A 22,594-nucleotide genomic window follows, 5' to 3' on the forward strand; every position below is an offset into this window, starting at 1 on the left:
TACTCTCAAACAGAGGAGAGTCTGGCTTTAGTGTGGGCCAGCAAACATTTCCAAGTGTTTCTATATGGGAATTGTTTCACTATCATCACCGACAGCCAGGCATTGCCCACTATCTTTAGAAACCCAAAAGCTAATATGCCCCTTCACGCCGAGAGGGGGGGAGTTGCGACTGCAAGGGTACGACTACATGATTGTACACAAACTGGTGAAGAACAAAAATCCTGCAGACTACTTTTCACTGTGCTACTACATCACGACATTCAACATCTGAGGCAGCTGAAGAGTATCTCAATTGGAATCATTGTAACTTTTTATCCCCCAAGGTGTGACGCAGCATCCAGTGACAAGCTGATCTCCCTATACGGCCTGGGAGAGTGTTCAGTTGAAAATGTCATCTCATGGCAGTTTTTGATGAATACTCACGTTTTCCTTTGGTGGAAGACTTATTGACAACCTGTGATAGTCTGCCATTTCAGTACAATATAGTTGGACATGGGGATAGTTGATGATATTGAGCCTTAAACCCTGTCCCAGAATGGAATACCCAAGTATTGAACACTGTTGTACAATTCTCCCAGAATAGAGGATAGGATTATTGTTGTAGGGTGTGAGAAATTGGGTTATTGGTTGACTGGGTTGTGATCCCTTATGAAACAACAGACACAGCCCTTGTCTGGGTCAACCACAAAAGTGACTAAATTAACCTGTGCTTAACCCTCCGGTAGCCTGGCACAAAAAGGCAATGTATAAAATATTTATGTGGCACTTTCACACAGTAATAAAGTGAAAACACAATGCAAGAAAAGTCCCACACCAATTCAGAAACATAGAGTAAAATGTAATAAATGACTTGACACCAAAATGACAAAACTCAAATCAGTAGATCAGAAGATATGCAGTTTCAAAGACTGATAAGTACAGCGGCTCAAAGAACAAAGCGTCACTCACATTTATCTTGTTGTGAGAAACTGGGCGAAAGTCACTAGTTCAGGATGACCATGATGGAGCGCGGGCCGGATACAGGGACCCAGGTTAGTCCAGCTGAAAAAAGTTACCTTCTAAGTTCTGTAGAAAGAGTTCAGTTTCCAGTGAATGAAAGAGGCCGCAAGGAAAAGCTTTGTGGAAGGTTGTCGCTCTAGCGCAAAGAGCAGGCCGGGCATCACACAGTTGCCGCTGTAGTGCAAAGATCCTGTCTCGCACTGTGGATCGTCATTGCTGGAGCATCAAATTGGACATCACCAAAGGCTGTCGAGGATGTAGTGCAAAGTGCAGATTTTGTGTTGCTCTTCATCGCTGGAGCACGAAAAGTCTGGTTCACTGGAGCTCTGTGTTGGCAGTCGGTGCTGGCACCAAGATCTTGGCATGAACGGACCTGGTGAAGAAGAGCTCAGAACTTCAGGGTTTCTCCTTTTTTTCTAAGGGATGCTCCACTGATGGCAAACCAATGGTCGAAAACCTGATGGGAACCTTTTGGGGGTCACAACCTCACTCTAGCAGAGACCAGCTAGGCTCAGGCAGGTCAAGTTACAGGTGCAGGCAGATCCGGTATAAGACGTCAGCTGGGCAGTTATGGGGGGCCACAGGAGCTTGTTGTGTCCCTGTAGCTCAGAACAGGAGGCCAGCTAACTAACCCTTGAAGCCACTTGGGTATCCTGGGATCAAGGATACAGGTCCAGTCTTCTTTCACAGGGAGCAGGGCAGGCCTCCAACAGCAGGGCAGTCCTTCTGTAGTATTCACAGGTCAGGAATGTACTGAAGAGTAGGTCTGAGAGTCCACTTTTTATCCCTGGTACCAACTTTGAAGTGTAAGAAACTTGTGAAGTCTTTCCCATTCATAAGTGTCTGGAATTTCCTGCCTCCCCGTCCCTGTCCCTGTCCCAGTCTGTCTGCAGGCACAATACGCTAGTGTGAAGTCCTTTCTGTGTGAGCTGAGGCAGCGTCTTTGAAGTATGACAGGTGACAAGTCCACCACTCATCAAGTCAGGATGCCCCGTCCTGCCAACATCCAGATCCTCTATTCGGTGGCTGTTTGAGAGGAAGACACAAAAACTGCCAACTACAGCTAGTCATGTGATACAGGAACAGATTGCAGGCATTAAATGGCTAGGGCAAGACAATACCATCTTTCTAAAAGGGCAAAAACAACAAGGTGTTGGATGGAATGCTTGAAATAATCTCAGCCACTAGCAATTGTTGGGGCTGCATCTCAGTCCTTTTTTTTTGTGCACCATACCTCCTCAGTTTGGACTTAGCCATGTGGAATTCAGTCTTGCCCTGGTCCTCATGGGAACAGTCCATCCAGAACAACCAGGCGAGGTCCTCCCAGAACGGTAACACAAGCAACCTAGGACCTGTTTTGCCCTAGTTAGGGCTCTTCAGTAAAATATTGCTTGGTTCCAGTGGCACAGGGAGCCCGTGACCCACACCTGGGCATACGCTGAGCTTGAGGCAGCATATGCAAAAAAAACAAGGTGATAGATGGAATGCTTTAAATAATCTCGGCAATCGTTTGGGCCACATCACAGTCCATTGTTCTTTTTCCCACCATGCCACCTCAGTTTGGATCCAGCCATATGCATATCAGTCTTGAACCTTGCTCCTCATGAGAACAGTCCAGCCCAAACGGCTAGGCCAGGTCCTCCCTGAACTGAAATACAAGCAACCTAGGACTAGATCTGCCCTAATTAGGCTCTTCATCCAGGGATAGCTTTGTTCCAGTGGCACAGAGAGCCTGGGGCCCACATCTGAGCATACCTGATGCACTTAGGGCACCAAAGGCAAAAACAGCAAGATGATTGATGGAATGCTTGAAATAATGTCAGCCACTACCAATCTTCAATTATACTCCCAGATGATTAGTGACGGGCCTAGTGGCAACCAAGAATTCCATATTTTGACATAGGCACCACAGTTCTATGCCCACTATGGAGGAATGACTGCTCAAGCTTTCACATATAGTCCACTGTGAAAGAGTGGAGTGCAAACTACAGGATAACGTCCTTAATTACCAGCTACCGAACTGACCTTGATAACCATCCTCCAATTGAGAGTGAACTTGATTCCAATATGTTGGGGTGTTATTGCCAAGGGATGGGCACAGTGGCACATTATACTTTTTTACCCCTGCCCTGTTTCCAAAATGTGCCCTTTCCATATTAAGGGACCATCTTTTTGGCCTTCTGGGCTTAACACTAGACATCTGGGCAGTTGATTGAAAGGGAACCGAAAGATGAGGCTTGGAAGTCACTATACATGGTCACGGTGGCATATAAAATAACATGTTTCCCATGCCATAACAGAATCAGATCAGGGTTGCCAGATTTCACCCTTCTAGAACTATTTTACCCAGACACCATCAGTGCCAATATGATACTGCCCTAGGAGGCTCAGTGAATGTCTGACTGAATGAGTGCTTTATTGTTAAAACCTGATAATCCCACCCTGTAGGCTTGCCCAACGCCCTCTACCTTCTCCTTCTTCCTGATCCTAGTATTGACCAACCAAGTACAACACCCCTGCATACAAACAAAGGAAACGTGTTGAGTTGGATAGTATTGAAAACCCAGTACTGGCCAGCTGTTTCTCTTCAGCCCTTCACACTCCCCGACCAATGTGTTGTTTCATTTGATTCTGAGGGCTAGATCGAGTGTTATTGTTACCTTGACACCAGCAGTTGACCCTAATTCCTATGCTAAATGTATCATGTAATAGCAAACCTGCCCTCAGACTACCACTACCTTTATAAATCTCGGACTGGAAAACAGCTATACCCTTTGTCCAACTTAACCTGTATTTTGCATTCAAATTTCTACCCTTCTACAATACTATTATACAACATACCTTCTACCTACTGCTTTGTGAACTATATACCTTGAAAATGATGTCAGTAAATAAAAAAAATGTAAAAATGGTTTAAGTCCTTTGAAGGTTCACACCTATTCTGATCTTTTTCTGCTTAGTGGAAATGAGCATGATTTACTCAAATCAATATGAAAGTCATAAGAACAGCCATAGTTCTCAATTGCTTTACACATCCTGGACACTATAGCCCCATGGTCCATAATATGTAGACCCAGATAACCTGCTTACAGACTTAATCAGTGTGACTCCTGTGGTGTCTCCTTACTAGTGTTATGAAATGTGCTGCATAATTTTATGCTAAATGGCAGGGCCAGACTAATTCCCTTCTTCACTTTCCATTCATTGGCATGTACCTCTCCTGTTTAAACATTGGGCTGTGGAGTTTGTAATAGCTGTTAAACTGAAATGTTTCATCTAGGTAAGAAGCAAAATGTATCCAGGACCTATACAGAAGCCCATCTTGATCCTCAAGCGTTTTCAATTACTGCAAGTAATTGATGATTAATTGCTGCATTTATTTAGTAGGCATGATAAAATAGTTGTGGTGACCAGTTCTTGAATGAATCTCGCTATTCTTGTATATGTGTCAAAGCTCAATTTCCCCACATTTAGGAAGGACAGTGATAAAACAAGCTTTTAGAGAGTTAATCAGGCTGTCAGTAGCACGTTCCCCAGCCTGGTACCCGCTGAATATTTAGGCCACACACGGAGCTGTAAATCGCACTCCCAACATTCTAACTAAACCAGACTCTAATTACATTCTTTTCTAGCAACTACTTCACACTGATACAAAGTCCTTGGGGAGACAGAGAGGTTCCGTTCTGAGTCATGCAAGTCACTAAATCTCCCCCTCTGTTGAATGAAAAATTGCAAATTTTTAGAACATCATGAGACCGACACTAATATCTCCATATATGAAGAATTATGTACAACTATATCTCTTCAATTAATCTTCTTGGTGCTCCGATCTGTCGACCTAATCTGGTTACTGGAAGCTGTAAATGGTGGTCTTTAATGTCTGTGATTGCCAATCTTCAATGTCTGAGATTGCCAATGATGGTAAGGAACAATCATTGAGTTTTTAAAATCAGTCTTTCTTTCACCATCTCAAGTTTAAGACCGATGAAACACAGGCCTGAAGTAAGACGAGTCTCTCGGAAGGGACTTCCCAGGACATTGGGCAATCACCGTATGTGCTTTGGTGGACGTACTTGAAAAGGTTCAGCATTGTAAGGAGCATCAGATTTTATTTTCTGTAACTGTCGAGCAATCACCAAATCTCCTTTTCTGAATGAGAGATCTTTTGCATGTCGCCTTTTGTCTGAATACACTTTCATTTTTTGTTTTGGTACAAGTCCCTTGTATGAATCAGGTTTTCATTACTATCTCTTTCTGTGGTTCATTGGGGTTTCTTGGTTGCCATTGCTCTCTCGAACATCAGTCGTAGGACTTTCACCTGTGGTCGAGTGGGATGTTGAATGATAAGTTCATAAAATAAAGTGCATTGCTGTTTTTAGACTGAGCTTCTCAAAGGTTGCACACTGCACTGCTTTCTTTAGCGTACTCAAAACAATGCTCTACAAGTCCATTGGCCTGTGCCAGTAGGGGTGTGATCTTTTGATGCTTTATGCTCAGAAACTCCAGAAAGTCTTTAACTTCTTTGCTGTTGATGGGTGGATCATTGTCAGACTTCACAATGACTGGCAAGCCCTGTGTTACAAAGTTCACGATTACTCACTCGTGTCGTAGATCAGAGATCTTCGACAAAGGAAAATCTGAATATTCATCTACGATTACCATTAAATGATGTCCGTTGTAAAGTGGACCAAATAAATCAATGGCTGTTCTCTCCCAGGCATGTTTACGTAGTTCTGACATTTTCAGAGTATGTTGGGTGACTTTAGTTGACAAACAGTTGCATATGTGACAGGCTTTGAGTTCCTTTTCATCTATGTTTGGAAACCAAACTTGGTCTCTGAGAGCTATATTTGTAGCAACAATACCACAATGTCCTCCCTGTGACCTACTGTCACATTTTGTCATAGACTCTCCGGAATCAAAATCCTCTATCCTTGTAGTATAACTCCTTTCTGAGTTATGGACAATTCATCTTTAACATTCTTATACTTTTGATACTCATTAACATTACTTAGAGGTCGAAAGTGTTTGTTCCACAACTGATGTGTAATTATGTCTTTTAAATTTAGCAAGTCACTATCTATCATGACTTGTGGCAGTGACAATCTGGGCAAATGATACAGCAGCTAGTGTACTTGACTTGGCAATGAAATTGATGTAGGCCTCAGTCATTTTAGATGGAGTACCATGACCTTGAATAGGCATTCTCGAAAAGCAATCAGCAGGATTTTGATCCTTTCCTGGTCGAAGCACAATTGTATAATCGTACTCTTGCAATCACAGTCCCCATCATTCAATTCGAGGAGGCATCTTGGCTTTCGATTGCTGAAGATGGTCAGCAAAGCTTGATGAGCAGTCACCAGTGTAAAAGGCTTTCTGTATAGGAATACATGGAAATGTTCACAAATCCGTACTACAGGCAACGTTTCCTTTTCAGGCTATGCGTAAGCACATTCTGTTTGAGACAACTTTCACTAGCATAGGCCATAATATGTTGTCTTGCATTTGGGTGTCCACTGTGTTGTGCAAGTATAGCGACTCTCTCAGTGGGGCTAGCACCAACCACGATCTCGATGTGTAGCTTTGGGTGAAGTATGCCATTTCTGTAGTATTTTTGATGGTGTGTTTGAAGCTCTTGAAACTCTTTTCACATTCTCTTTAGAAGAAACACTCTTCTTTATTTACTGTTGCAGTAGAACACTGACAGTGGCAAAGTCTTTTATATAACGTGAACAGTAGCTGGCCATTCCAAGAAAAGAGCACACCATTGAAATATCTTGTGAGGGTTCAGCATTTGTCAAGGTCTTGACTTTTGCAGGATCAAGCGTCATGCCCCATCAGAAAAGAAATGGCCAAAGAATTTCAGTTCTGTCTTGTTGAACTCACACTTGTCTGCGTTTAAACTCAAATCTGCATCATTAAGTAATTGACTTACTTGTATGAAGGCTGTATCATTCTCCTTCTGTGTAGCTCAGAAAACCAGTATGTCATTGCTATAGTTAAATGCATTCACAACAGGTTGTATGATGCGTTATATGGTGTCCTGGGAAAGTTCTGCAGCCTGATAACACACCAAAGTCTCTTGTATTGTATCTAAACAAACCAGCATACTTAGAAAGTTTTAATATATCTGCAGCTTTCTTCCAATTCTAACTGATGATAACCTTCATTCAAATCTCATATGGGCACAGCTCCTTCATGGTCCTCTTTAGGCACTACTACTGTTGTAGAAACCTATTGTGTGTTGGACCAGTGAAACACTAAGTAATGTGATGCTTAAGTAATGATTCAAGTACTTTTTGAACAGCTTCTTGTAAATGAAAAGCAACTCATCTGTCTCTGAGCAACAGAACGGACATCTTCATTAATATGTGTTTTCACTTTCATAGTCTTTCACATCCCTAAACCATGAAGGAAATTGACTTACTACTTTCTGATGAGCATTCATGTTGTAATTCACTTAAACAAGTCCAATGTCAGCAGCTTTGTTGAAACTGAGCAAGCAGGTAGTTGCCACTGTACCTTGAAGCATATAAATTGGTGCTCGTACCTTTGTTTTCTTATGTTTCATTGTCTCCATAAACAAACCTTTACTTTTTATGGGCGTCAATGAAGACTAAGTGTACACTTTGCTCTTTGACGGTGTAAGCGGCGGTAACGGGGACAGTTCATTGTATTTTTCTTCATGCATTATATTTTTTGAAGCACCACTATTGATAATTAAAGGTATTAAACATCCATCTATTTTCAATGGATTACATGTGTTTGTATGTTGTATGAAACAGTGTTTGTATGATTTTGTTACTATGACATGTCGACTTCTCTTTGACACTTCTCCTCAATCAGTCCAGCATGTGCACGTTTATCTGAGGTAAGCATTGACATGGCACAATCACATTCTTTACTTACACTTATTATTGAGACTGAAGAGCTGTCTGACAATGATTAAGATGACGATCAACTTTTTTTAGTATCTATTTGCCTCAACTGATGTCGCCACTTGGCCTTGTGGGCGTATGTCGAACGTTGCTTCAGGAATGTTGCCCGCCACCTCTGCCTGGAAATCAGGATCAGTTCCATTCATGCTGAGGCCCTGGTCCTGCAATAGGCTAGCCTCAGGGTTGTCCTTGATGGGCTTCTGCCAAGTTTCTGGCTGCTGTAAATATGGACCGCTCCTTTAGCATAACCTTGGGCACTTTTCTTGGGGCCACCATCAACTGGGATATAATGACTGTCTATCGGGCTCTGTAAGTTATTTACCTTATTCTTTTTATACTTCAGTTTGTATTGTCTTATACCTGGTTGATCTCGGTCTTGCAGCACTATTTGGTATCAATAGTTGTACTTTGTAAACCTGGTTGAATCTGCCTTCAGTGTTAACACTCAGTATATTGTATAACTTTATTTTGCTTGGAAGCGCAGTAACTGTTTGTAGGATCTTGGTTGTAGTTTCATGACCAACCATGCGTAGACTTTTCTGTGAAGCTCTTTCCATTCCCACACTTCACACCGGCTAGAGTTGCCCTTTGACTCCACATACACCAGCCTGTGGTGCAGCACTTCGAGGGCACACGTGGCACACACAAGCAGTTCGCTTGGACCAAGACAACTCTCCAGGAGAGCACTTTCTTATTCAGGTTACTTATCCCCTTTCTTGTTGCCAATTGTAGCATCTTCCCCAGCCTTGTACCTGCTTAATAACTAAGCCACATACGGAGCTGTAAATCACATGTCTTTATTTTTCTGTGTGTATTTGTGAACTCCAACATTCTAAACCAAACTTTCAATACATTCTATTCTAGCAATCATGTTACACTGATACGGAGTCCTCCGGGAGCCAGAAAGGTTCCATTCTAAATCATGCAGGACACACAAATGTCCTAATAGTTATCCATTGTACACACTTCCAAGAGTAACAGAGCAATGCGTTTGTGTACAAAACATGGCTTTCATCTGGAGTGTCATTACATTCAGCCTTTACATTATTCAATGATATAGCGTTCCAAAGCTCATTATGTTACATGGGCTCCTCCAATTGAATCCTAATATTGTTTCCTAAAGTTGTGAGCTATTCCTTGCTTAAAATAATGACCACTATGTGCTGGAACAATGAAAGTTAGCGATATGCATAGTATTCATGAACTGTGTAGTTGATGTTAAGAGGGATATAAGTTACAGTCCCATCCACTCAACTGTCAATACAATAGGCTTTGATACCCTGTGCTCTCTTAAGTAACAGGTCGATTTTTTACTCGTTTTGTCACCCCTAATATGTTGCCTAGTGAGAGTAGGATTGCCACCCGGCTCCTTGCCGTGAGGACAACATGTTTCATGGCCTTTTCAGTTGCAATGATTATGGTGTGATTCACTCTAATCGCTTCAATGGCAGCAGCCCATGATTTTATTTTAAAGAACACATTAGGCTGACAGAAAGCCAGGACTGGTTACATGGTGTACTGAGAACATGTAAGAACGTAGGAGGCAACATTGTGCAGGGTAAGCTTCATTGTCCAGTTTCCTCCAATTCCATCCTGCGTGTTTGTGTTCCTTTCTGTATTCATAGAATTCCTATAACTTGCGCTCTTGATGTACATAGTTTCTGATTTTATTCCTCCACTCGCCCCTCAATCACAATATTAAATCTAGACATTACTCTTTAGGTATACTTTGAATGCTTCACAAATCAGGTACAGACTATCTTCCTACATTTCAAAGCAAAGTACCCTAGTTGCCACATCACAGAGAAAATCCTTGTTCATTTTCCAGTTGAGACTTCTTATTGGTATTGTATTTCAAAATTATTATAGCACTCACACCTTCTGTGTGGGGCGCTGAAGCGCTTGTCTACATGGATAGCACACTACTCTATGCACTGTGTACAGTGTATGGTTGGAAGTGTGTTGTCTTTATTTTGATCCTATATGGGAAGTGTTTCCATGGTGTGTGTTGACCACCGAAGTATGGTTGTTGTGTTATAGGATGCAGTGCTTAGCAGTGTGATGAATTAAGAGGTGTACAACAGAGGCATGCAGTTTATGGTTTTTAGTAAATTGGTGGCTTTTAGTCACAGCTCTTTGGATCCCTTTATGGTATTTTGTATGGTCATATTACACTTTGCTGGTTACTTCATTAGGTTGTCTATTCTGAAATATTGTTTTTTAAAGTTGGTGGTACTGAGCAGGAATAGGTTGGTGAGAGAAGTGATGGCAAGATCTGCTTGGATAGACTTTAATGTCATCCCAAATCTAATTGTCCTTGTGGAGTGCCAAGAAAGAGTATTGGTGCATAGCTTGTTGGAACATGCAGTGGTGGACTAAATTAAATTCCTCTTTTGGCCAGCGACATATCTCTCTTGAGTTATTCCATGCCTGATCAGTTAATGATGAGTTGTTTAATGCTGTGGACTCGTAATTCTGGGAGATGAACAGGACCAATAGCAATTCTGTCTTGTATGAGTATAAGACTGTCAAGCAGTATTAGAGAATTATTATGTAGCCTGTATGAACTCCAATGGACTGCCCAGCCTCTGAATGTTAGTGCTAGCAGGGTTATATATTGTATTGTAGTTGCATTTATATAACACTTGCTACCACAGATGAAGCACTAATGCATCTCACACCAGTCACCAAGTTGCTGTAGAGCTCAAGGGTAGTTTTTCCATTGGTTATTGTTGGTTATTGGGATTAGTTGTGCTCTCCTAAATAAATGATTTCATGCATTTACACCAGTTTCTATGTGGTAAATTAAATTAATAGATGTTAAGTGTGATATTCAGTGGCAGGGGTATGTCAATTCATGCCTATGGTTGGCAGTATTAACAGATGAGCAACTGGATTAGGTACTGGTGCATTGCAGGGTTATGGCTTCTTATAGGATAGGCTGTGATCTTTGAAATGAGCTGTGGTCAATTTGCAGAAATGGAATGCTAGGCATAAAGGCAAGCACGCATGTGACTTAGAGTAAGCTTTACTCAGGAAGAGGAGGCATGAAGAGGAATGCAATGTGCTTAGAAGGACATTTCAAACAAAGGCTAGGCTGTAATTGAAGTCTTAAGGAAAGTTCTATTTCCTATGATCCTATGAACACAGAGGAGTTTTTTTTTTTAGACTATATACTGGCGATGCAAAAACCGATTAAAGGAAAGATGCGAGTGAGAAAGTGGTATATTAGGTACCTATGATAATACTTTTGATAAGTACTAGAATCAGGCAAACATTTTGTCCCCTGAAAGGGCACAGCTAGATCACTGCGTTAGCAAGAAGAGCTGATCAGCGCAATGGCTGGAAGCATAAAGTAATGGTTGGCCAGCATACATAGGGAGATTTTGAGAGGTTTAGGCCACACTCAAAGGCATTAGTAACCTCATCATCACAACAATGTTAATTGGTATAAAGGGTAAATAATGCAGACATTGAAAAGAAGATTCTGGAAATGCTGGAGTGGATGTCTTCTGATATTAAACCTTAATAATCTTAGGTTGGCACAGACTATTAATTACAAAAGCAAAGTGGGATCCATTTTTGATGCCCCTTGTAGTGACATGGCACAAGATGTGAAAGGAGGAAGTGATGAAGATGGGAAGTGAGGAAAGCTTTCCGTACAATTGTAGTGTATTTCCTACATTGCTGTGCCTGGAGAGTGTAGACCTAGATAATGAAATGCAGTGGATGTTGGATTTCCTTTAATCAATTCTGAAGGAAACAATGCCTAGGGATGTCACACATCCAAATGCTGCTAATATGGTCACCACTTCATTACGAGTATTAGGATGATGTCAAAAGTAAATTTGTTTTTAGAAGATTCTAGGACGGCTCAGCTCACTGAGAATTTTCAGCTAGACTTCGGATAGATTTGTGTCTCTATTGAAAGATTTTGGGAGCTATGCTTCCCGAACTAGAGCTGTGGAGGAATGTGTCCATAGGATGTGGAACACGCGCACCTCCCACAGGGTGAACTGCTGGGCTTCATCACCACCACCAACATATTAAGATTGGTTGCTCTTTGGCTATATGCGGTTACATGGTACCACCTAGAAGGGCGAACTGGATCCAGCCTCACGCCAATGCCAACTCGAGCCACGACCTGTCCAATAATACTGGTGAGGATTTCGTTTTTGCTGACTGGGTTTGCCCCCAAACACCTCTGAGTCCCACCACTAACATTGAGTTCAGATTTTGTGACATGTTTCTTGGTGCTGGAGACTCTGCTGTGTCATGAGGGGTATCCTTTCCTTCTTGTGCTGTCTTCTCCTTGGTTTTTCTGAGACCCTCTTTGGATGTCTGACCTGCACGGTACTCTTATGTGGTGGTAACTCATGGATAACTGACCAATTTTGTAACTCACTGTGAGAAAGTAGCCTCTTTCTAGCCTTGTTACCCCCACTTTTGGCCTGTTTGTGAGTGTATGTCAGGGTGTTTTCACTGTCTCAGTGGTATCCTGCTTGCCAGGGCCCAGTGCTCATAGTGAAAACCCTATGTTTTCAGTATGTTTGTTATGTGTCACTGGGACCCTGCTACTCAGGACCCCAGTGCTCATAAGTTTGTGACCTATAGGTATGTGTTCCCTGTGTGATGCCTAACTGTCTCACTGAGGCTCTGCTAACCAGAACCTCAGTGGTTATGCTCTCTCTTTACAAATTGTCACTAACAGGCTAGTGACCAATTTTACCAATTTACATTGGCATACTGGAACACCCTTATAATCCCCTAGTATATGGTACTGAGGTACCCAGGGTATTGGGGTTCCAGGAGATCCCTATGGGCTGCAGCATTTCTTTTGCCACCCATAGGGAGCTCTGACAATTCTTACACAGGCCTGCCACTGCAGCCTGAGTGAAATAACGTCCACGTTATTTCACAGCCATTTTACACTGCAGTTAAGTAACTTATAAGTCACCTATATGTCTAACCTTTACCTGGTAAAGGTTAGGTGCAAAGTTACTTAGTGTGAGAGCACCCTGGCACTAGCCAAGGTGACCCCACATTGTTCAGGGCCAATTCCCCGGACTTTGTGAGTGCGGGGACACCATTACATGCGTGCACTACATATAGGTCACTACCTATATGTAGCTTCACAATGGTAACTCCGAATATGGCCATGTAACATGTCTATGATCATGGAATTGCCCCCTCTATACCATCCTGGCATAGTTGGCACAATCCCATGATCCCAGTGGTCTGTAGCACAGACCCTGGTACTGCCAAACTGCCTTTCCCGGGGTTTCACTGCAGCTGCTGCTGCCAACCCCTCAGACAGGCTTCTGCCCTCCTGGGGTCCAGCAAGGCCTGGCCCAGGATGGCAGAACAAAGGACTTCCTCTGAGAGAGGGTGTTACACCCTCTCCCTTTGAAAAATGGTGTGAAGGCAGGGGAGGAGTAGCCTCCCCCAGCCTCTGGAAATGTTTTCATGGGCACACATGGTGCCCATTTCTGCATAAGCCAGTCTACACCGGTTCAGGGACCCCTTAGCCCTGCTCTGGCGCGAAACTGGACAAAGGGAAGGGGAGTAACCACTCCCCTGACCTGTACCTCCCCTGGGAGGTGCCCAGAGCTCCTCCAGTGTGCTCCAGACCTCTGCCATCTTGGAAACAGAGGTGCTGCTGGCACACTGGACTGCTCTGAGCGGCCAGTGCCATCAGGTGACGTCAGAGACTCCTTCTGATAGGCTCCTTAAGGTGTTGCTAGCCTATCCTCTCTCCTAGGTAGCCAAACCCTCTTTTCTGGCTATTTAGGGTCTCTGTCTTTGGGGATTCCTTAGATAACGAATGCAAGAGCTCATCCGAGTTCCTCTGCATCTCTCTCTTCACCTTCTGCCAAGGAATCGACTGCTGACCGCGCTGGAAGCCTGCAAAACTGCAACATAGTAGCAAAGATGACTACTGCAACTCTGTAACGCTGATCCAGCTGCCTTCTCGACTGCTTTCCTGGTGGTGCATGCTGTGGGGATAGTCTGCCTCCTCTCTGCACTAGAAGCTCCGAAGAAATCTCCCGTGGGTCGACGGAATCGTCCCCCTGCAACCGCAGGCACCAAAGAACTGCATCACCGGTACCTTGGGTCTCCTCTCAGCACGACAAGCGAGGTCCCTTGAATCCAGCAACTCTGTCCAAGTGACTCCCACAGTCCAGTGACTCTTCAGTCCAAGTTTGGTGGAGGTAAGTCCTTGCCTCCCCACGCCAGACTGCATTGCTGGGAACTGCGACTTTTGCAGCTACTCCGGCCTCCGTGCACTTCCGGCGGAAATCCTTTGTGCACAGTCCAGCCTGGGTCCACGGCACTCTAACCTGCATTGCACGACCTCCTAAGTTGTTCTCCGGCGACGTGGGACTCCTTTGTGCGACTTCGGGTGAGCACCGTTTCACGCATCCTCGTAGTGCCTGTTTCTGGCACTTCTGCGGGTGCTGCCTGCTGCTGAGAGGGCTCCTTGTCTTGCTCGACGTCCCCTCTGTCCCCTGACGCAATTGGCGACATCCTGGTCCCTCCTGGGCCACAGCAGCATCCAAAAACACCAACCGCACGATTTGCAGCTAGCAAGGCTTGTTGGCGGTCTTTCGGCGGGAAAACACTTCTGCACGACTCTCCACGGCGTGAGGGATCCGTCCTCCAAAGGGGAAGTCTCTAGCCCTTGTCGTTCTTGCAGAAACCTACGCTTCTACTGTCCAGTAGCAGCATCTCTGCACCCACAGCTGGCATTTCCTGGGCATCTGCCCATCTCCGACTTGCTTGTGACTTTTGGACCTGGTCCCCTTGTTCCACAGGTACCCTCGACTGGAAATCCATCGTTGTTGCATTGCTGGTTTGTGTCTTTCCTGCAGAATTCCCCTATCACGACTTCTATGTCCTTTGGGGAACTTTAGTGCACTTTGCACTCACTTTTCAGGGTCTTGGGGTGGGATATTTTTCTAACCCTTACTATTTTCTAATAGTCCCAGCGACCCTCTACAAGGTCACATAGGTTTGGGGTCCATTCGTGGTTCGCATTCCACTTTTGGAGTATATGGTTTGTGTTGCCCCTATCCCTATGTGTCTCCATTGCATCCTATTGTAACTATACATTGTTTGCACTGTTTTCTAATACTATTACTGCATATTTTCGTATTGTGTACATATATCTTGTGTATATTTGCTATCCTCATACTGAGGGTACTCACTGAGATACTTTTGGCATATTGTCATAAAAATAAAGTACCTTTACTTTTAGTATATCTGTGTATTGTGTTTTCTTATGATATTGTGCATATGACACTAGTGGTACTGTAGGAGCTTCACTCGTCTCCTAGTTCAGCCTAAGCTGCTCTGCTAAGCTACCATTATCTATCAGCCTATGCTGCTAGACACCCTATACACTAATAAGGGATAACTGGGCTTGGTGCAAGGTGTAAGTACCCCTAGGTACTCACTACAAGCCAGTCCAGCCTCCTACACTCACATCTCTTCCAGTTAGCTGCAAGTCACACCCAGCGCACAGATATGTTCTTTAATGTTTTTGGTTTGATTGAAATAGTCACCTACACATTATTTTGCACGCCATACATCAGCAGTGTTGAACTAGCCTGACATTGAGAATTAAATTTTCTTGAAAAAGTGGCCAACATTATCCAGTTTTCCTCCAAAAGGAGCTGAAGTTTGTCATTGTACATAATTTTGATTGCTTTTTATTAGGTTACCATACCAAAACGAAGAAAGCCAACCTTCTATATGACATAAAAATGAGTATTAGATCTTTTTAACAATTTTGCGAGACACTGAACATAAGTCATGCACTCATTAGCAACCGACAGTGAATAATGAAACTCCTTTTCAGCGTTGGTCCTTACAGAGAGCGGAGAAGTGTCGCCCCGCTACAAAAAAATATCCCCAGAACTGAAAAATAAAATGGTAATAAACTTTATTTATTACCATTTTATTTTTCAGCTCTGCCTCCTGAACAGAGTATCAGGATGGGGCGGGGAAATTGCTTTTGAGTGGCATCAAGGAGCTGTGCACTATGTTTAAAGTGCACATGTTCCTTTGGCCGGCTGTCTTGCAACAGCCAGCCTGATATGCGCACTTTAAATTTCTTTAACCCAGCTGTCTTAAGACTGCAGGGTTAGAGAAAGCACAGGCCTCTAGTGCTCTTGTGAGCGCTGAGAGAGGTCGCTCCCTCCAATCCTTATGCTTCTTTTATGCTGTTCACCAGCATGAAAGTGGCACCAGAATTGGTTAGTGCTCCCTGGGTCCCGCGTTGGAGCTTCCAGGAGAGAAGGAGAGCCAACAGGAGGAGAGGAGGATGCTGTAAGGTAAGTGCCATTTAAAAAAAAAATGATTAATGTTGTACCACCTCCCCCAATTGTCAATACAAGCCAGCTGCCACTGTTAATGTTTATGTAATAATCTGCCTTTATTGAGTACTGCTTCAGGCGGGTAAAGGTATGATAAATGGATATAGTTTTTTGGTTAATGGGTCGTGCAAATGCATCGTTCCCCCATATTCCTTTGGTCTGTTTTTCAGTTTAATGGCGAATATAATGGTCCCCTTTTGGTGTTTTTTTTTTTTTTAAGTGCATACTTGCTTTGGAGACCATTCTTGCCGTTTGCAAACCTGAAGCAAGTCATTTAAATCACATTTGTTCTTGACATCCAACCTTAGCTTTGTTTCACAAAAACGCATGCTCCAGGGCTCCTCTTGGCATGGTCTCAGATTTTCTAAGACATTTTTTAACCTGTTTATTTTCCCTTCTCAAGTCCTCCTCTTCTCAGTTGAAGCGGAAATCGGCTGATGTGTTTTCCAAATAACAACTAAATAGACCCGAGTGTGCATTGGTAGTGGATGTACAACATAAACGTCTTCTAGCTACACTGCGTAAACGTATATACAGACATATTAACTGCATTCTAAATTAAATAGTATGGAGATGTTCATTTTTAAATCACTGTTTATATGACAGCTTATCATGCCTCTGGCGATCTAGTGTGTTTGACAAATCATAATTTGCAGAGACTGAAGTTTCTGAAGAATTTCATGTTACAAGTTCCATGGAACTGTTTTCTTCCCTATGATGGGTGGGCATGGACAAAGTTAAATTTCTGATCGGGTTCATGGACCTAGGGCAGCGTGCCCGGAGAATGGAAGAACCCCTGCAGGACACTGAAACTTTTAGAAAGATTTGTGTTGTAAGGTGGGCAGCTTGGGGATTGTATTTTTATTGCAAAACCTTGGCAAGGTTTGCGCATGATGTGTGTTCATAAATTGAGCTGACAATATTTGTGGGTCACCCAATCCTCCACGAGAAACCTGCAAATGCAAATTTTGAAAGTGTGCCCAGGACGAATGGTGTGGTGTTTTTCTCCATCTAAAATATTAAGAGAGGTGTTGAACAAAGATTTGCTATCAAATTCAAGAGTGCCAAATAATAGCAGGAGTGTTGCCCAATCAGCTTAAATAAATATATATGAACTACATAAGGGGATTACTGACAGATCTGAATGCCTGTGATTTCAAAAGAAGTTTGAGACCAATGGAGCTAGTCACCACTGGTCAGCACTTCCATGCTGAAATTACTCCACGAGGGAACACCAGGCCCACATTAACCATCAGGAAAAGCAAGTCGGTATAATAATTAGTAGGCCTAGCTGGGGCTGCAGTCACAAATGCAGCCTGGCCACAGTCCATCGCCCCCCTTTGTATAGGGGCAGTGGGTGTCACGGTGGGGATTTCAACCCATCATATTATTGACCCACACCTTGCCCTACCACTTTTCACCATCCTTACTCTTTGACCCGTGCCCAACAACATTCTAAACTCCGACCCACTCCCATTTCACACCTGCTGATACTTGGGCATATTTTAGTTTACTCATGACCCACTCTGGGTACTTCAGTTGCTTTTTCACAAGGCATGCAATTCACATTCACTGGCAGAATGTGTGAAAGCAATGTTTTTTTTTTTCTCCATACGGATCATTATTCCATATGGAGAAGCCCTTTCATATATTTACCCATGAAATAGGTGTAGGTGTCCTTTACCACCCGATACTTAAATGTGCGCTTAAAAGGGGTACATTTTGAGGTGGGAAAGGACTTCGAAACCATTTGTGAACATGCCTATGTCTATGGTTGTTTATTGACTCTTTGCTGTGTAATTGCCAATAATTTGACACCTTTCCGATCTTTGTCTAGAGATTTACTCCAGTGAACGCACTACATATCCCTGTATATTTCAAAGCATCAGTTATCCCAATCCTATAAATAAATAAATAAGCAGCAGTGGCCACTATAACGTTTTCATGTCCATAAAAGTTCCTATTTGTATTTCTATTTGACACTTATTAGCTCTAAAGGGGCTTACAAAACATCACTAGATGAAATCTGCATTGTTTAGCTCACTTGGACTCAGTGTTACATACAACATGAATAAATACAGTACAGTGTAATAAAACATTGCACACCTTAAATTTTGAACTCAGTAAAATTCGTAATCTCAGATATATGTTGTTAATGGATGTATTTAATCAGCGAGCTAATCCTGATGTTCTAACACCACTAGATCGCAACATTAAACATCCTCCCGTTTAAGATGAATGCACTCTTCTCATACTAAGCCTCTCTTCCCAAAGCTTCCCAGAGCTTGTTCAGGCATCACTGAGCAGACATTGAGGGCTTCTCACTGTTCAACAGCAGGAGGAAAGTATTAAGGAGAACTGCCTCGGTCAACTGCCAATCTGTCCTAGACCTGAGTGAACTTAAATCCAGGTGTTTTTGTATCCTATGCTTGTGTGGACCTAACAAATTTGTGTATTAGGTTTCAGCAACTCGTGCACGTATACGACTTCTGGATAAACTGGCTAGTGTGCTAAACCGGAGTAGTTTCTCTACCACCACTCATCATATAGTTAAGTGGCCCAGGGTGGGGTTACTCTCCAGTGGGCCAACTGGGGTATTGGTCCTGGGCAACTCTCAGCCTGATGGGTTTGTTTAGACTATTAGAGCTGAGTACAACTTGGTTTCCTCTTTATCTTTATCTTGGAAGGACTAGACTGGAGTACTGAGCAGGAGTAATTTCTTTGCTCACTCTACATCATATACCCAGTTAGAGCTGTCTCGGTATTCCAGTCTCAGTAACCCCTCAGATGACTTGTATCGTTATTTTAAATGTGTCTCTTTCTGTATATAAAGCTTACATATTTTTTCTGCTGCCTTTGCATCTCATATTTGGTTGGATCATCTGGGGCAGTAGGTCCTTCTATTTTTCTGCCAGTTCGGCACCCTGCATCCACGCTGCCCTTCCAGAGTTTTACTTCAGGTAAACCCACCAGTGGTGTTCAGCCTGTGCAGCTGATGTTCGTCCCTTTAACTCGCATTTGTTTGCACTTGCCCAGTGTTTATACTTGAGTAATCTTCCTTGCATCTGAGTGGAGATGGCTGGGATATCAGACCAGGGTAACCTTCATAGTCATCTGCATATAACGTCTTGGCATTTTTTATCAGTTTTGTACTCCCAATCAGAATAAGTTACAACAGGTAATCTACCAAACACAGGCATTCTTTTCTCTCTAAAATGGACTCATGCAAATCACATTAAGGTATATATGAAACGTACTCATCCTGTAACAATCTAACATGTATTTTTGCCTCACCTTCATACTGTTTCAGGCGCATGTCCACCATCACATGACTGAAACACATCTCTGTCCTACACAAATCACATCAAAGTCTTCCCACTAGGACACTTTCTACCCTGTCAGCGCTCTAGTCACACTTGCAGGCTCTGACTTGCTCTTGATAAGACCACGTTAATGGCAGTTGTGCACCATACAAGCAAAAACACATATTTTGTAATACATTTTTAACATTTTCAACAAACAAAATGTTGAATTGCATATTGAACATCTGCCTGAACCAGTCATAAAATATCATTACCAATCAGAATTCAATTAAGAAACGAAAGCCACTTTAGGATAGAAAATATTATTTATTGATTTTGCTCATAAATTCACTATTCCTGTCCCTTTGCTGTGTGTTTTGTATTAAGAACTGAATAAGCCAACACTATTGGTAGGTGTTAGACCTGCTAGCCTTAGGGTGGTCACCCTCAACTTTCTGCCTGCCTCCCTCCACTTTCTGACACTGTTTTTGCTGGTTTTAGGACTCTGCACACTTTACCACTGCTAACCAGTGCTAAAGTGCATATGCTGTCTCCCTTAAAACATGGTGACATTGACTCATACCCAATTGGCATATTTAATTTACTTATATGTCCCTAGTAAAGTGCACTGCATGTGCCCAGGGCCTGTAGATTAAATGCTACTGGTGGGCCTGCAGCACTGATTGTGCCACCCCATAAGTGTCCTCTTAACCATGTTGTCTCAGGCCTGCCATTGCAAGGCCTGTGTGTGCAGTTTCACTGCCAATTCAACTTGGCATTTAAAAGTACTTGCCATGCCTTAAACTCCCCTTTTTCTACATATGCCACCCCTACAGTAGGCCCTAGGTAACCCATAGGGCAGGGTACTATGTAGATAAAAGGCAGGACATATACCTGTGTAGTTTATATGTCTTGGTAGTGTAGAACTCCTAGATTCGTTTTTTACTGCTGTGAGGTCTGCTCCTTTCATAGGCTAACAGTTGGGCTACCCTCATATACTGTTTTAGTTGTAGATACTGATCTGAAAGGAGTAACAGGGCATATTTAGTATGGCAAGAATGGAAATACAAAATCCTGCTGACTGGTGAAGTTGGATTTAAAATTACTATTTTAGAAATACCACTTTTAGAAAGTGAGCATTTCTCTGCACTTAATTCCTTTTGTGCCTTACAATCCACGTCTGGCTGGGTTAGTTGACAGCTCCCTTGTGCATTTCACTCAGACAACCCCAAATACAGGATGCTCAGTCACACCTGCACACATCTGCATACTGGATGGGTCTTCCTGGACTGGGAGGGTGGAGGGCCTGACACATGTCAAAGGACAGTGGCCTGCCCTCACACAATGGACTGCCAAACCCCCTACTGGGACCCTGGCAGACAGGATGGAACTGAAAGGGGACCTTGTGCAATTCTAAGCCACTCTTTGAAGTCTCCCCCACTTCAAAGACACATTTGGGTATTTAAACCAGGTCTCCGACCCTACCAACTCAGACACTTCTTGATAAGATACCTCCTGGGAAAGAAACTCTGAACCAGAACCTACAACCTGCCAAGAGAAGCTGCCTGGCTGCCCAAAGGACTCACCTGGACTGCTTTGCTGTAAAGAACTGCTGCCTTACTGTTGCCCTGCTGGCCTCTGGCTCTGCCGAGAAGTACTCTCCAAGGGCCTGGATAGAGCTTGCCTCCTGTTGCTGAAGTCTCAGGGCCAAAAAGACTTCACTTTCTGCAAAGAAATCCATGTGTGCTGAAAATTCGACGCACAGCCTGCTGGAAACGACGCACAGCCGGCACTGCGATGAGAAAATCTCCACACAGCCGAACCGGATCAACTCAGCCCGACTTCCCAAGTGAAGATCGGCGCAGCGCCTGCGTTGCGACTGGAAATTCGCCGCAGAGTCTACTGGATCGCCACACAGCCAAGCCAGAACGGCGCAGCATGACTTCTCGGACAGAGAATCAATGCAGCGCCTGCCGTGTGACAGAAAATCAGACGCAATGTGCTACTTGAATAACGCAAGCCTGTGACTTTGCCCCACACGCCCAGGATTTCCACGCCTCTCCCTGGGTGCAATGAAGATACGCGCACCGCACTCAGGAACCTGGACCACGCGTCGAAGAAATGACGCAAGCCCCGTGTTGCGGGGAAAAGAAATGACGCATTGTCTGTGGTTGCCGGAAAATCCGACGCACACCCTTTCTTTTTCCACGCAACCTCCTCCTCCTGCAATCTCCGTGCGTGTAATTTTTGACGCACACCATGTACTTTGAAAACCCAAGCATTAACTGGTTATTCCTTATCTACAGACTATTTTACAACTTCTGAAATTCATATTTCAACTTGTACTTATTGCATCTTTATCGTTTTGACCTTACTTTAATCAGATAAATATTCTGTATTTTTCTAAACCCGTGTGATGTATTTTTGTGGTGTTTATACTGTGTTATTGCATGATTTATTGCATGAATACTTTACACATTGCCTTCTAAGTTAGGCCTGACTGCTCAGTGCCAAGCTACCAGAGGGTGGGCACAGGATAATTTGGATTGTGTGTGACTTACCCTGACTAGAGTGAGGGTCCTTCATTGGACAGGGGGTAACCTGACTGCCAACCAAAGTCCCAATTTCTAATAGTAGGGTATCTGCATAATAACGTAATCCACCAAAACAGCTAATTAACCGACCATTAGGGTGGTGCTTAGATGTTTTGCAGTGTTGAGGTGCAGTGTCGATCTTTGGGGGCATGTTGTTCGATTCACATAGTCCAGTGCTTCTGCAGCTGATGCTAGGGTCATACACTGTGCTGTAGGTCATGCACAAGGTCTGTAATCTAGTCGCTAGCAAAGGAAGGAGTTGGCAGACTTCAACACTATGATAATTCTGTACTTGGCAAGTAACATTCCTGGGGCAAGAAACCTGCACATCTATTTTGTGTCCTTATAGTGGGCTGTCAGACTAATATCACACAGCCCAAGTT

The 22,594-nt window shown here is 43.4% G+C and overlaps 1 protein-coding gene across 1 annotated transcript in view; it reads left to right on the forward strand.

The window, feature by feature from the left end:
• LOC138288572 (guanine nucleotide-binding protein subunit alpha-14) overlaps nucleotides 1-22,594 on the forward strand; it is a 502,384-nt gene that overhangs the window by 354,577 nt on the left and 125,213 nt on the right. The window lies entirely within an intron of this gene.

The sequence above is a fragment of the Pleurodeles waltl genome, chromosome 1_1 (assembly GCF_031143425.1).
Source record: "Pleurodeles waltl isolate 20211129_DDA chromosome 1_1, aPleWal1.hap1.20221129, whole genome shotgun sequence".
Lineage (NCBI taxonomy): Eukaryota > Metazoa > Chordata > Amphibia > Caudata > Salamandridae > Pleurodeles > Pleurodeles waltl.